This window comes from Oryx dammah, unplaced genomic scaffold, assembly GCF_014754425.2.
Source record: "Oryx dammah isolate SB20612 unplaced genomic scaffold, SCBI_Odam_1.1 HiC_scaffold_25, whole genome shotgun sequence".
Classification (NCBI taxonomy): Eukaryota; Metazoa; Chordata; class Mammalia; order Artiodactyla; family Bovidae; genus Oryx; species Oryx dammah.
Genome location: NW_024070209.1, coordinates 45,636,474 through 45,650,033, shown reverse-complemented (window position 1 = coordinate 45,650,033; position 13,560 = coordinate 45,636,474).

Sequence of the window (13,560 nt, the reverse complement as noted above, 5' to 3'; positions counted from 1 at the left end):
GCTGTAGAAGGGCTATACCCTTCCTCCTCAGGGCAACATTCATAGCGCCTCTGCCAATGGGACTGTCAGGAGAGGTGAGGGTTGGGGTGGGTCCTGGCCATCTCATCTGGGGAGAGGATCAGTAGGGTGTGGCCCTTAGAGACTTGGACTTCTCTTGGCTGGAATGCCTCATCCTCTCATGGGGAGGAGAGGTAGGGTTCTGTGGAGAAAAGTTTCAGGGCCTTGAAATGGAAAAATAGAGGAGGTGTGAGCATCACCAGTTCACAAACAAATGGCACTGGTTCTGACCTTATGGCTGAACACAGGAAAGAGGGCAGAGATCCCAAGGATAATGTTTCTGTTAGAATCAAGGTGTTGGACATGCTCTCTCGAACCCTAGCAAGGCCATTTGGTCTAGTGGTTAAATGTGTAGACAGTTAACCCGAGCTACCTGCTCTGCTACTCACTAGTCTCTTGACCAGGGACAAGTACCTTCTCTATCTCTGTTTCCTTATCTGTTTAGGGCTTCCAGGTGGCACTAGTGGTAAAGAAACTGCCTGCTAATGCAGGAGACATAAGAGATGTGGGTTCAGTCTCTGGTTTGGGAAGATCCTCTGGAAGAGGGCATGGCAACTCACTCCAGAATTGTTGCTTGAAGAATCCCATGGAGAGAGGAGCCTGACGGGCTACAGTCCATAGGTTTGCACAGTGGAGAGGTTGAGAGTTGCTACTTTGTAGGGTTGTTGTGAGGACTCAATCAACGTATGTAAAGTCCTTAGAAAGGATGTCTAATCCATGGCTGGTTCAATCTCCAAACTCTTAATATAACAAATAGGGCCTTCCCTGATGGTCCAGTAGCTAAGTCTCCGTACTCCCAAGGCAGGGGGCCTGGGTTCAATCCATGATCAGGGAACTAGATCCTACACACCATAACTAGAAAATCCTGAGTGCTATAACTAAGACCTGGAGCAACCAAATAAATAAATAAAAGTAAATATTTAAAAAATTCAACAACTAGCTGAAGGCCTACTGTGCAGAGCTCATATTTAAAGAGATGTGTGTGTCATGTGTCAGAGCTGCCATCCAAGCCAAACTCTTTCACACTTCTCCCACTGCTGATAAAAGAAGGGGTGGAAGGGAAACAGTCTTGTGGACACAGTAGGGGAAGGAGAGGGTGGGATGAATTGAGAGAGTAGCATGGAAACATAGACATTACCATCTTTAAAATAGATAGCCAGTGGGAATTTGCTGTATGACACAGGGGCACAACCCGAGTGCTCTATGACAACCTAGAGGGTGAGATGGAGGGAGCTTCAAGAAGAAGGAGACATGTATACCTATGATTGATTTCTGTTGATATATGGCAGAAACCAGCACAATATTGTGGAGCAGTTTTCCTCAGATTGGGCTTCCCTGGTGGCTCAGATGGTAAAGAATTTGCCTGCAATGTAGGAGATACGGGTTCAATCCCTGGGTCCAGAAGATCCCCAGAGGAGGGCATGGCAACCCACTCCAGTATTCTTGCCTGGAGAATTTCATGGATAGGAGCGTGATGGGCTACAGTCCATGGGGTTGCAAAGAGTCGAACACAACTGATCCACTAACACTTTGACTATCTTCCAATTAAAGATAAATAATTTTTTAAAGAGATTAAAAGAACTTAAAGGTGAAAAAAAAAAAAAATGGGACCCATGAGAAACGGGCCCACTGCCAGGAACCTAGGGACGGCAAGATAGGGTATGGTATGTGGCTCAGGGCAGGTGAATGGGCTTGCTGGCTTAGGAATAAGAAGCCTAGGCCTGGCCCAGACTCTGACCACTTCTGGGATCTTTGGTGAATCCCTGCCACATTGCCCAGGAGCTAAGGATCCATCACTCACCCTCACTTCCAAAAGAATTGCATAAGGCAGCCTGCTGAGTGCCAGTGAACACCAGCCTGGGCACTGTGGGCTAGGAGTTTTCTTGGAGATGATTCCCTCTATCACTGACTCCACATGAGTGGAGTTGAACTGTTGAGAGCTGGGAAATCTGACTCACCAGCCCCACCAGATGTGCAGAGGGACAGACAAAAGGAAGAGGCAAGGCCCCTTGTGTACTCTCTGAGCTCAGAGAGACTTGCAGTCTGAGGTCACCATTCACTGGGCAGGAAGGAAGCATCTAGGAAATGATCTGCTCAGAGGAGGAGGGAACTGTAGTGGAGGATGGGAGCACTGTGGAGCCAGGCCCCAGTCCAAGGAAGTTTCAGAGACCATTCATTCCATTCATTAGGACTTGGATGGGGCTTGGGCAGGGGGGTAGTGGGGAGATATCCAGGAAAGAGAAGGTGGGAGCCTTAGGGTAAAGGAAAACCACCCCCTCCCTACCCACCACTCCCCTGGACTTGGCTGCAGTCACAGATGAGTGAAGTTGTAGTACCTACCCTGTTTACTCAAAGCCAGGCACCCTATCGAGAGCTCTGCATGCATTATCTCATACGACGCTCCAGTAAACCTCTCTTGATGTACTTTTACCTTAATTTCTCTTTTTTTTAAACTTCTTTCATTTTTGAGAGAGGAATCTTCACCTCCTACTACTCCACCATCTTGATCACTCTTATGCTTTTTTTGGTAATACTTATTTTTATTTATTTATTTGGCTGCATCAGATCTTGGTTGTGGCATTCGAACCTCTTAGTTGCAGCATGTGGGATCTAGTTCCCTGACCAAGGATCGAACCCTGGGCCCCCTGCACTGGGAGGACAGAGTCTTAGTCACTGGACCAACAGGGAAGTCCCCTTTTACCTTATTTTACAAAGAATCTGAGGCACAGAGAATGAAGCAACAGTTAAACCAGAAGAACTCCACAAACTTGGAGTCTAAGTGCGTTTTCCCTGGCTGTCAGTAAGTGCAGAGGCAAATAGGATACCCTGATGTGGTAACTCTTCTTTGCACTTAATGTATCTACTTCCCCTTTCTTTCCTCTTTCTTTTCATTAAGTCTGTTGCTTTTACAGCCTGTATTTTAAGCCTCTTCCAACCCTGTTAGAAGAGAAGAAGGCAATTTTAGGAGACCTGACTTCAAGATTGCTCCCCTACTAGGAAGCCCTTGTATAGCACAGGTAGCTCAGCTCCATGCTCTGTGATGATCTAAAGGGGTAGGATGGGGGTGGTGGGAGGGAGGCTCAAGAGAGAGGGGATATATTTATACTTATAGCTGAGTCACATTGTTGTACAGCTGAAACCAACACAACATTGTAAAGTAATTATATTCCAATTAAAAAATAAATTTAAAAATAAAATAAAATTTGAAAAAAGATTGCCCCCACCCTTTCCCCAGAGTAAGAAGAGGCAGGAAATCAGAGCACATGTTCTTCCCAGAAATAAAGTTGATACAGTGGCCTGACCTTGTCTTAGAGTTACTGAAAACCCTGTTCTCTTCAGACTTCTCAAGAAAGAAAACCAGGCGGTTCCCTGGTGGCCTAGTTGTTAGGATTCCAGGCTTTCACTGCTGTGGCCCTAGTCACTTCCTCCAGAAATAGGTTCAAAACAGCAATTCAAGTACAGACCACACATCACCATCCTCACACTACTCTCCCACCTGCTCTGCGTGTGGCTGGCCTCCATCTTCAAACATTTCCTAATTCCCCATCTAACAGCACTGACCACCCAGTATCCTCGGCTCTGCCCTGAGAAGGTCCAGGGAAAGTTCCAGACAGAGAGGGGAGGTAGGGGAAGAGTGCTTTCAAGCACCCGCACAGCGAGGCTCTGATGTGGAGACTCATTGGTTAAGAAGGGCCTCAAACCAGCAACTCACAGCAATAAAGAGCTTTATTTTGGTCGTGTTGGGAAAACAGGTCAGTCTGTTCCTCTGCCAACACAAGGGGTGGGGGACCGGTCCACCCACTCTAGATTTTTATATGTCTCCTTCCTGACTGCTCCCACCCCTGGTCTCTTCCCTTTGGTTTTGAAAGGGAAGATCTTTGCACTTGGGCAAGATGCGGCATACAACCCAGACAGAGAGGGCAGAAAAACACAGTTCTTAAAGCTTGAAATGGTCCCGAAACAAACTTCTGGACAGCCATGTGTGCCTGCACACTTCTTCAATAAGGCCTGTCCGGAGACCTCAACCAGGACTCCGTTTTCCCCAAGACCCAACTTTCTCAGCTCTTGCCAGAAAAGCAGGGAAGAAAGGCAACTTGCTGGAAACTCAGGAACTGTGTGTAATGATGCTCGCATGGCAGAAGGGGAAAGGGGTCAGCCCCTCGCCACCGCTGCCAGACAGATGTGCCTTCAGTCTGAGAGGGTGAGTGGGCAGCAGGATGTGAGTCATCCACAGGGCAGTGCCGTGCCACAGACCGGGCAGCTGGTAATGGTCTCAGTCGCTCCGTTGCTCCCCCAGCTTCTCATCGTTTCACTCAGGCAACAAATAGTCTAGCGAGGGTCTGGCAGAGCAATAAGACTGACTAGAGCTTTTGCCCTCACAAAACACAAACTGCTTCTCACACCCAGAATTTTATACTGAGGAGTGGCCCTGAACACGACAGTCAAAGTCGACCTTCCACCCACCTCAGCAGCTGTACTGACCCACACAGTTAGTTCATCATCCAGGTCACTCTCATTCATCGTTCTGCTCGAAAGCAAACATTTACAGAGCACAGGAGGCTGTCCCCTGCCCTCCATGGGCACCCCCTAAACTGACTCAGGGACCCTCACTCACCTGATCTGCTCAGCAAGAGAAACTACTCCAGGAAGAGCACCCCCCACTCCCAGGGCTCCATGGGTGAAGCTGGAGAAAAAGCTGTCTTTGGAAGAGCAACCAAGAGCCTGGGCCTGTGTCTGGGGGCTCCGAGGGGCTTCAGCTGTTGGGAACGGCTTCGTAGGAGACTGAAGTCCTAACAGAGTCCAGTTTGTTCATTTTTCAGTGGGGAAATCCATTTCTCTTAGCCTCTAGCTAGAGCCTTGCTCCTCAAAGTGTGGTCCTCAGACCAGTAACAAGGGAGTTGGCAGAATCTCAGACCCTCCCAGATCTGTAGAATCAGAATCTGCTTTTTTTTTTTAAATTTTATCCCCTGGTAGTCTAGTCATCCAGACGTCATGTTCCCAATTCAGGGGGCCTGGGTTCAATCCCTGATCAGGGAACTAGATCCACATGCCACAACTAAGACCTGGTGCAGCCAAATAAATAAATATTAAAAAGAAATTTATAAAGGAACAGTTGATTTACAATGTGTTGATTTCTGCTGTATAGCAAAGTGATTCAGTTCTATATGTGTGTGTGTTTCATATTATTTTCTATAATGGTTTACCACAGGTTATTGAATATAGTTCCCTGTGCTATACAGTAGAACCTTCTTGTTTATCCATTCTATATATAATTGTATGCATCTGTTAATTCCAAACTCCCATTCCTTCCCTCACCCACACCCCCCTTGGCAACCACAAATCTGTTCTCTATGTAGAATCTGCATTTTAACAAGGTCCCTGTGGGACTCATAGGCACGTTACATTTTAAGAAGCAGTTACAACAAGAATAATGACTTGTTATCTGGAAAGTTTAGGAAACAATATGGTAGTACCTTCTTCAGTCAGATGTTGAAAAGCCACCACTGTTTCATAAGCCTGATTTTCCTCAGCAAACACTCAGACCATTTTAGCTAAGGAGGACTTCACAGTCTCTGGGGTCAGACTATATGGAATGAGCACCCCACTGTACCATTTTCATGCTGTGAACTTTGGCAAATTCCCTTACTTCTCGCTGCCTCACATTTCTTTTCTCTACAGTGGAGATAATAGAGTTGTTCTCAGGATTAAATGAGCTTCCATTCTGGCTCAGTGGTAAAGAATCTACCTGCCAATGCAGAAGACACGGGCTTCATCCCTTGGTCAGGAAGATCACCTGGAGAAGAAAATTACAACCTACTCCAGTATTCTTGCCTGGAGAATCCCATGGCAGACTGCAGTCCGTGGGGTCACAAAAAATTCAGACACCATTTAGCAACTAAACACACACACACAGAGCATTAAATAAATAAAGTGCTTGGCATGTACCTGCCATTTAGTGAGCATGAAATATGCTTGGATACTAATTGGATTTAGGTGTCCCCCAGTTTTCTATACACTCCACTTACCATCTGTTAGGATGAAATGCTTCTGGACTTGGTGGTCTCATCCATTATGCAAAGATGCTTCGCAGTTTTCTATAAGTGACTTTATTTCTGGAGGCAACCTACTGGTACCCCTCCCCAAAATATATTCATTTCAGGACTATCCATTTCATTTATTCCATCCCCACCATCTGCAGGGAATTTTTCTGCTGTGACTTTGGATAATGACTCTGATGATAATTTATGAATACTTTGAATATGTGTATGAAGAAGCTGAAGTTGAACAGTTCTATGAAGACCTACAAGACCTTTTAGAACTAAGACGCAAAAAAGATGTCCTTTTCATTATAGGGGACTGGAATGCAAAAGTAGGAAGTCAAGAAACACCTGGAGTAACAGGCAAATTTGGCCTTGGAATATGGAATAAAGCAGGGCAAAGGCTAATACAGTTTTGCCAAGAGAACGCACTGGTCATAGCAAACACCTTCTTCCAACAACACAAGAGAAGACTCTACACATGGACATCACCAGATGGTCAACACCGAAATCAGAGTGATTATGTTCTTTGCAGCCAAAGATGGAGAAGCTCTATACAGTCAGCAAAACCAAGACCGGGAGCTGACTGTGGCTCAGATCATGAATTCCTTATTGCCAAATTCAGACTTAAATTGAAGAAAGTGGGGAAAACCACTAGACCATTCAGGTATGACCTAAATCAAATCCCTTATGATTATATAGTGGAAGTGAGAAATAGATTTAAGGGACTAGATCTGATAGAGTGCCTGATGAACTGTGGATGGAGGTTTGTGACATTGTACAGGAGACAGGGATTAAGACCATCCCCAAGAAAAAGAAATGCAAAAAAGCACAATAGCTGTCTGAGGAGACCTTACAAATAGCTGTGAAAAAAAGAGAAGCCAAAAGCAAAGGAGAAAAGAAAAGATATACCCATTTGAATGCAGAGTTCCAAAGAATAGCAAGAAAAGATAAGAAAGCCTTCCTCAGTGATGGGTGCAAAGAAATAGAGGAAAACAATAGAATGGGAAAGACTAGAGATCTCCTCAAGAAAATTAGAGATACCAAAGGAACATTTCATGCAAAGATGGGTTCAATAAAGGACAGAAATGGTATGCACCTAACTGAAGCAGAAGATATTAAGAAGAGGTGGCAAGAATACACAGAAAATACTATACAAAAGATCTTTATGACTCAGATAATCATGATGGTGTGATTACTCACCTAGAGCCAGACATCCTGGAATGTGAACTCAAGTGGGCCTTAGGAAGTATCACTACGAACAAAGCTAGTGGAGATGATGGAATTCCAGTTGAGTTCTTTCAAATCCTAAAAGATCATGTTGTGAAAGTGCTGCACTAAATACATCAGCAAATTTGGAAAACTTAGCAGTGGCCACAGGACTGGAAAAGGTCAGTTTTCATTCCAATCCCAAAGAAAGGCAATGCCAAAGAATGCTCAAACTACTGCACAATTGCACTCATCTCACATGCTAGTAAAGTAATGCTCAAGATTCACCAAGTCAGGCTTCAGCAATACGTGAACTGTGAACTCCCAGATGTTCAAGCTGGATCTACAAAAAGCAGAGGAACCAGAGATCAAATTGCAAACATCTGCTGGATCATGGAAAAAGCAAGAGAGTTCCAGAAAAACATCTATTTCTGCTTTATTGACTATGCCAAAGCCTTTGACTGTGTGGATCACAACAAACTGTGGAAAATTCTGAAAGAAATGGGAATACCAGATCACCTGACCTGCCTCTTGAGAAACCTGTATGCAGGTCAGCCACAGTTAGAACTGAACATGGAACAACAGACTGGTTCCAAATAGGAAAAGGAGTACGTCAAGGCTGTATATTGTCACCCTGCTTATTTAACTTCTATGCAGAGTACATCATGAGAAATGCTGGACTGGATGCAGCACAATCTGGAATCAAGACTGCCAGGAGAAATATCAATAACAGATATGCAGATGACACCACCCTTATGGCAGAAAGTAAAGAAGAACTAAAGAGCCTCTTGATGAAATTGAAACAGGAGAGTGAAAAAGTTGGCTTAAAGCTCAACATTCAGAAAACGAAGATCATGGCATCTGGTCCCATCACTTCATGGCAAATAGATGGGAAAACAGTGGAAACAGTAGCTGACTTTACTTTTGGGGGCTCCAAAATCACTGCAGATGGTGATTGCAGCCATGAAATTAAAAGACATTTACTGCTTGGAAGGAAAGTTATGACCAACCTAGACAGCATATAAAAAACAGAGACATTACTTTGTCAACAAAGGTTTGTCTAGTCAAGGCTATGATTTTTCCAGTGGTCATGTATGGATGTGAGAGTTGGACTACAAAGAAAGGTGAGTGCTGAAGAATTGATGCTTTTGAACTGTGGTGTTGGAGAAGACTCTTGACAGTCCCTTGGACTGCAAGGAGATCCAACCAGTCCATCCTAAGGGAGATCAGTCCTGGGTGTTCATTGGAAGGACTGATGTTGAAGCTGAAACTCCAATACTTTGGCCACCTGATGCAAAGAGCTGACTAACTTGAAAAGACCCTGATGCTGGGGAAGATTGAGGGCAGGAGGGGAAGATTGAGGGCAGGAGGAGAAGGGGATGACCGAGGATGAGATGGTTGGATGGCATCTCCAACTCAATGGACATGAGTTTCTGTAAACTCCAGAAGTTGGTGATGGACAGGGAGGCCTACGGTTCATGGGGTCGCAAAGAGTCGGACACGACTCAGCGACTGAACTGAACTGAGCTGAATATGTATATAGGGCTCTTACTCTCCTGGTTCCAGGTACCTTCAGAAACTTTGTTTCTGTCTTTCTTTCTTTCGGATTTATTTCTGGTTTTTCTGGGTCTTCCTTGCTGCCAGCAATCTTTCTCTAGTTGTGGTGAGTCGGGACTACTCTCTAGTTGCAGTGCACGGGCTTCTTATTCCTGTGGCTTCCCTTGTTGCAGAGTTGGGGCCCTAGGCACACAGGCTTCAGAAGTTTCGGTGTGTCGGCTCAGTAGTTGCAGCTCACATACTCTGGAATGCTGGCTCAGTAGTTACAGCGCACCAGCTCTCAAGCTCCGGAGTAAGAGCTTAATTGCCCCTAGGCATGTGATATTTTTGTTCCTGGACCAGGGATCAAGCCCGAGTCCCCTGCATTGGAAGGAGGATTCTTAACTACTTGACCACCAGAGAAGTCCTGAGAATCAGTATTAGTACCTTACTGTACAAGGAAATGAGAACCTGAGAGCCCATGACAACACAGCGAGTAGGGGGGCAGAACCTGGAATGCTGGCTGGCACAGGAAGCCCTAGCAGGCTGGGAATGAATGAATGACTCCAGACCCAGTGTTCTTCCCACCACTTAGGCTTGCCTCCAATGAAAACCAGAGGAGTGACTTTTAGGGGTACAGCTTTCAGGCCAGACAACAGAGAGACCAAAAAGAGAGACCTCAGTTCCATTGTTCCCATGTGCATGCTAAGTCGCTTCAGTCGTCTAACTCTTTGCTACTCTATGGGCTGTAGCCCAGCCCACCAGGCTCTTCTGTCCATGGGGGTTCTCTCCAGGCAAGAATACTGGAATGGGTTGCCATTTCCTTCTCCAGTGTCCCCATGAGAATTCATGTTTATCAGATTTTCATTATCAAACTGTGCTCACTGAAATGATCAGGCTAAATAATACATACACATGTTAAAAACTATACCGTACATGGTGGGAATGTAAATTGGTACAGCCGCTATGGAGAACAGTATGGATAGTCCTTAAAAAACTAAAAATAGAGCTACCATGTGACCCTGCAGTTCCACTCCTGGGTATACATACAAAGAAAACCATAGTTCGAAAAGATACGTGCAGCCCAATGTTCATTGCATCACTGTTTACAGTAGCCAAGACATGGAAGCAACCTTAATGTCCATCAACAGAGGAGTGGATAAAGAAGTGGTGCATACATACAATGGAGTATTACTCAGCCATTAGAAAGAATGAACTAATACCATTTGCAGCAATGTGGATGGACCTGGAGATTATCATACTAAGTGAAGTAAGTCACACAGAGAAACACAAATATCATATGATATTTATATGTGGAATCTTAAAAAAAATGATACAAATGAAGTTATTTACATAATAGAAACAGACCCACAGACTTAGAGAAGGAACTTATGGTGGGAGGAGGAGGGTAGAGAGGAAGGATAGTTACAGAGTTTGGGATGGACATGTACATACTGCTTTATTTTATAAGGATAATCAACAAGGACCTACTGTATAGCAAAAGGAACTCTGCTCAATACTCTATAATAACTTGAATAGGAAAAGAATTTGAAAAAGAATAGATACATTTATATGTGTAACTGAATCACTTTGCTGTACTAAAATATTGTTAGTCAACTATACTCCAACATGAAATTTAAAAAATAAATTAAAAACACTACACCCTACAGAAGAGTTTTGAGTTAAAAAGTGCCTCTGCTTGAAACCTCAGTTTTCTAATCTAACCCCCAAAGTAACTACTATTGAGTTCCTTGTGAACTCATGACATTAATATAATTAAATATGTACAGCCTAAAAAAAAAAAAACTATTTATTTACTTGGCTGCACCAGTATCTTTGTTGCAATGTGAGGAATCTTCAGTTGTATCATTCGAACTCTTAGTTGTAGCACATGGGATCTAGTTCCCTGACCAAGGATTGAACCTGGGCCCCCTGCATTGGGAGTGTGGCATCTTAACCACTGGACCACCAGAGAAGTCCCTAAGGATGTACATCTTTTTGTATGTCAATCATACCTCAACCAAATGGTTTCTTAAAATATTCCTTGTAATACAAACATAGAAAGTATCTATGTTTTTCTCTGATATAAAATATATACCTTTTTTTTTTCCATGCAGCTTGTGGGATCTTAGTTCTCCAACCAAGGGTTTGATCCCAGGCCCTGAGCAGTGAAAATGCAGAGTCCTAACCACTAAACTGCTGGGGAATTCCCCCATTTTTCTCTTTTTCATCAAATGAAACCCTACCACACACAGTTATACAAGTGGTTCTTTTCACTTAACATGTTTAGCTACCTCTGCACGTCATCATATATGTATGTATGCTCAGTTGTGTCCGACTCTGCAAGCCTATGAACTGTAGCCCACCAGGCTCCTCTGTCCATGGGATTTTCCAGGCAGAAATACTGGAGTGGGTTGCCATTTCCTACTCCAGGGAATATTCCTGACCCAGGGATTGAACCCGTGTTTCTTGCATCTCCTGCTTTGGCAGGAGAGTTCTTTACTACTAGCACCACCTAGATATGGAACTCCTTGATTCTTTTAAAAGCTGAGTAACAATCGATCATAATGTGTGTGAGTGTGTGTGTGTGTGTGTGTGTGTGTGTATTCTAGCACAGGTGGAGTAGCTGGGTCATAGGCTACGTGAATCTTCTCATTTATATGGTATTGCCAAACTGTACCATTTAGACACCCACCTGTGAGCCTGTAAGAGAAAATGCCAGTTTCAAGGTTCAGGATGTTTCAGATCTCCTTCGGGTTACATGTAGTCAGTGGCCTAATAGCCCATCTACATCTCCTTCATCAATATCGACCTCCCTCTTTAGCATCTCTGAACTTGCAGTAAGAATGAAACTTTTAGACTGTCATCCTCAGCAGTTAAATTTTTTTTTCCCCTTCTGGCTCTTGTAATTCCTGCACAGATCTGTCTTTTCCTTCACACTGTCCCTTCCAATCTAGACCAAGTCCACTCTCCATCCATCTGTCCGTCCTCCCTTCCCTCCCTGCACTCTCCAGAACAGCATCCCCAGCCCAGCCCAGCTGTGAACACAGTCGTCTCCTTCCCCTCAGGGTGTGTGTTTGCTTTTCCAGTGAGGTCATCCTCGCAGTCACCTCCTTGCTTGTTGATGTTCCTATGACCGCGGGGCCTGTTGGCATGGTGCTTGTTATAGGGTCAGTGTGGGTAACCAGGCTCTGAAGAGACAGATTCTGCCACTGGAAACTTTAGAACTGTAGCTACTTGCTGCCTCAGCCCAGGCTGGCTGAGAACTTGCTGCCAAGAACTCTGATGATTAACCCAGGCCTCGCCCCCACCTTCCTCGCGGTTACCCACTTTTACTTCCTGTTTGTCTGTGCTTGGGGCGCCTAAAACAGGGGCCAATCAGAGGGCTTTACTGATGTTTTCAAACCTTTGGACAATATGTAGGCACTGTGTTTGATGGGAGCTTCTGAGAAAGGAGGGAGGAATCCAGGGCAAGATGGAAAAGGAATCATTACTGGTGTTGCTCTGGGTCCCAGTCCCGAACTAAGAACACCCTCCCTTATCCTAGTGGCTCAGACGGTAAAGAATCTGCCTGCGATGCAGGAGACGGGTGTTTGATCCCTGGGTGGGAAAGGTACCCTGCAGGAGGAAATGGCAATCCACTCTAGTAGTCTTTCCTGGGACATCCCATGGACAGAGGAGCCTGGTGGGCTACAGCCCATGGAGTCGCAAAGAATCGGACATGACTGAGCGACTAACACACACTGCTATCCCCAAGAGTGCCTCACTGTGACAGGGAAGAACAAATTCGGACTCCATGTTGAATATGTTTCTTTCATTTTAACCTTTGCTTCTAAATGCTTTTGTTCTGATCATCACTCCCTGTAAGCATACAGAATGGCCTGTCACAGGGAACTCTGTTCCTCTGCCTGAATATTAAAATGGCTTTGTTCCGCTCACAAAGAGGCAATCTGACCCTGCCTACCTGTGAATGGCTGCAGAAAAGAAGAATTGAACACATCCCTACCCCGAGGCTAGCCATTCCAAGAGATATTTTGCAAGACTTTTACTGTACTTCCTTTTTACTTTTTACTCTACTTTTTACTCTACTTCCTCACCTCCTCCCCTTCTCTGTTCTAGAAAAGAAACTGGCATTCAGACATCATAAGATGGTTTTGGGGGACCCTATTTGTGTTAGTTGCTCAGCTGTGTATGACTCTTTGTGACCCCATAGGCTGTAGCCAGCCAGACTCCTCTGTCCGTGGGATTCTCCAGGCAAGAATACTGGAGTGGATTGCCATTTCCTTCTCCAGGGGATCTTCCCGGCCCAGGGATCGCCACGGTTCTCTTGCATTGCAGGCAGATTCTTTACAGTATGAGCCACCAGGGAAGCCCTTGGGAGACCCTTGGGGAACCCTAGTCCACCATCTTCTCGGTCTGTCAACTTTCTGAATAAAGTTGTTATTCCTTGCCTCAACACCTTCCAATTTATTGACCTATTGTGAAGCAAGCAGAGCGCGCTTGGACTTGTAACATCACCTGACCAGCCGCCTGACTTCCCTCTGCTGCCTAAGCCCAAGAGTGAGAACCACGGACAGTGGAGGGGATCCAGGACAGATGGGGAAGGATGAAGGATGGGGGAATGCAGCCTATTGTGAAATCCAAGCTTGGTATCTCCATCCACCCCCTCCACCACACCTGGGTCCTTTCTTCATTTTATCCTCTCTCCTTAGTAGATTCA